Genomic DNA, 3,163 nt, shown 5'->3' with positions numbered 1-3,163 from the left:
AGTTTTGTAAACGACTGCTCCTCATGGATGTTGAAGTTGGGCTTCCAATGCTAAAACCGAATCAATTGGTCGCCAATCCTTAAAGGACTACGCCTCCAAACCACTGCCTTATCACCTTCAAAATGAAATTGAAAAATCACATAACCCTTTCCCAATGGATGCATGATTACACCCTGTCTCAAATTCCATTTTTCATGTGCCTCTTCTCGTAGCTCATCCAAAGATATCAACGCAAACCGAAAAAATCTGCCTCTTGGACTCAAAATCCTGCTGTGGTATCACTATTCACCTAATATTCCCGGTTTGAATCGGTTCAGAAAGAGTGTCAATCGCAGGCCAAGACGCATTCCCCACCACCCTTGCATAAGAATGCATAGGAATTGACATACCCGCCAAACCATCACCTGCAGCCACTACCTCTTGGACCACTGGCCCCGATCAGAATCCTCCCTAGCACCGCCATCGTTCTCCACTGCCTCCCTAGCACCGCTGCCTGCCTCCATCGTTCTAGCCTTTATCCACAAAACGGTATTTCCATTGTCTGCTCTTTCAGATTGTTTGAAGAGACTTACTTTATCAGTTTATTATATTGAATAGGCGAAACCAACGCATGTAATGAACAAAACAAACACAACCAAAAACGTGAAAAGAAATAGATAAAAGAAAGGCATGCTCATCTTTCTTATGGTCATTGTGATTAATCATTTCCTCATTCAAGTTTCAAAAAAGGATTGGAAGGTTAAGATCCCCCATTACTAAAATCTGATAATGCACTTCCATTTACAAAGAAACAAAACACTGTTAAAGTGAAAATCAATGTCCTGATGGCATATGCATTAGGGTTTGAGAATCTCTTTTTAAGTTGAGAACATAAGCTTTTGACATATGGCTCAGAAAGGAAGAAGAAAAGGAGTTTAACTGAAAGAAGTTTAGACAAAGTATTTTCTCCATCTTCTTTACTAGCCAATATTGACTCCAAATAGTCTAAAATCTTTCTTAATTGGCTCTCCTCTCCTGCCTTGCTCCTCCATTGAACCTCCAAGGGTCTCTTCTTCCACTCCAAGTTGTACAGGTGAGTCCATCATTCTATAACTATCATTTATTTCTTCATTCTTTTTCTTTGCAACAATCATATAAAATTTCCCCCACCTCTCTAGATCTTCTTCTGTAGTCAACCCTATAAAAGCTAACGATGTCATTAGCCTTCAAACCTTTGTCTTCAACAAATCTGTTCCATTCTTTTCTAAAAACAGAACTTTGGCTACTTCTCTGGTAACAATACTGGAAGTTCCAAAGCTTAAGTTTCTTATCAAGAAAAGCTAAATTCATAGTCTTCACCTTATTACCATCTTCAGCTCCTTCTGTAATAACTTCAGGAACGAGAGAGAAGTATCTCATTGCATCTTCCTTTGGATTTCAAGCTTATTATATTTCCCAACATCATTAGTGGTCAACTCTTTGTGAAAGAGCTCATGGTGCAGGCACCAGGTTCTTCACTTGGCTGTCTTTGGCTTGTACTTGCATTGTTTTTAGTAAGGTTCATGTAGAATTCCATTAACTTGGACTGATAGGAACCATCCTTGATCATATTCAGAATGGCTTCGGTGCTGTAAAGATCTTGGAAGGTAGACTCATGAAAGTGAGCTCAGTCGATGGAAAGTTTCGATGTGATTCCCTTCTTCGTAGTTTGAGTGATGCAATGTCATAAGCCATTGCAGCTTCTTTATTTGTTTCAAAACACCAAGCCAGTTTCTTTTGTGGTTGGCAAAGATTTTTGCACCCCAGCCTCCACTATTAGGTTTCTTCACTACCTCTTTGAATTTTGGGTAGGATGACGAATTTTCATCTCTTTCTCGTTGGCGGTGGCGGTGGTGGCTTATATGGGTTCTCTCATTTATAGCTACTGTCTTGTCCTCCATATTGTTTTCTGCCAAAAATATGAGCTTTATTATGAAAAGGTCTATTTGTGTTTTTATTTTTGTTCTCTTGCATAACAAAGAACGAAACTCATCATGTACACATTTGGTAAATCGTTGATCCGATTGTATAGCTCTCCATATTTTTATCCGTGCTTCCTTTGGAAACAATAATCCTCCATCTCTTCTTTGGTAATACATTTGCCATGTTTGGGCATAATCCATCTCTTAAAAAAAAATCCTGAACAAAAATATATTGAATGAGAAGCATTAGTCATACTAAATGCCTTATTTTAAGTAAAAGAGTTTATCCTAGATAATGTATTCTTTGAGATGTTTTGGAGCATAATCATCAAGGCAACAAGGCAACCAAGGCGATGGAGGATGGTAAAAAAATCAAGGCGACTCCTAGGCGACCGAAGCGCCATTCTAGGCTGAGCCACCTTTTATGATGATTATATTTCTTTTAATTTTGGAAGATATTTTTATTTGCTATATTCCTTCCTCTCTTGGTTAACAATCTCATTTATAGCATTTTATCATGTTTCGTGGCTAGCTTCTTAAATAAATATATTTTATAGCAGAAAAATAAAAAAATAAAAATCAAGAAGATAAAATATATTTTTCACATGCTGTGTTTGTGGGGAGAAAAAGAAGAAGAAAAAATATATATAAATGAATCTTGTATCTAAAGTGTATGATTTAGTACATTAAATATTTTTTGATTGTACTTCCGCTCATAATCTTGATTTTCTTTTAGTGATATGAAGGTGATAGAGTAGGTGGTTATGGTTTCTTTTAATTTAGGTAGATGTTTTTTTTTTTTTTCGACAAAACACCTTCCCCTTGGCTATTCGACACTTTGATAATAATTTTGTATCTCCATTCATAGTCTTTTTTTAATTATTTTAGATAGAAGGTAATGGAGTAGGTGGTTATGGTTTGTTTCAATTTAGGTCGATCTCTTTTGTCGACTAGACACCTTACTTGGTTATTCGACACTTTTATAATAACTATGCTTCTTTCAATGTTTTTAGGTTTGATGAATTTCATTTTCACTAGTAAAAGAAAAAGTAAGAAGAGTAAAAACACTTTTAAATAAGATATCAATGAAATCTGAAATAAGTCCTCACTATCATATAGATCTTATTGATTTACAAACTAGAAATTGCTCTTACACATATGCACTGTAGGACATTCTAACATTATAATGAACAACAAAGATGGTGACTAAACACAAATGATCG

Source organism: Macadamia integrifolia, chromosome 3 (assembly GCF_013358625.1).
Source record: "Macadamia integrifolia cultivar HAES 741 chromosome 3, SCU_Mint_v3, whole genome shotgun sequence".
Classification (NCBI taxonomy): Eukaryota; Viridiplantae; Streptophyta; class Magnoliopsida; order Proteales; family Proteaceae; genus Macadamia; species Macadamia integrifolia.
The sequence above is the reverse complement of the archived record's forward strand: the minus strand, read 5'-3'. Positions refer to the sequence as shown.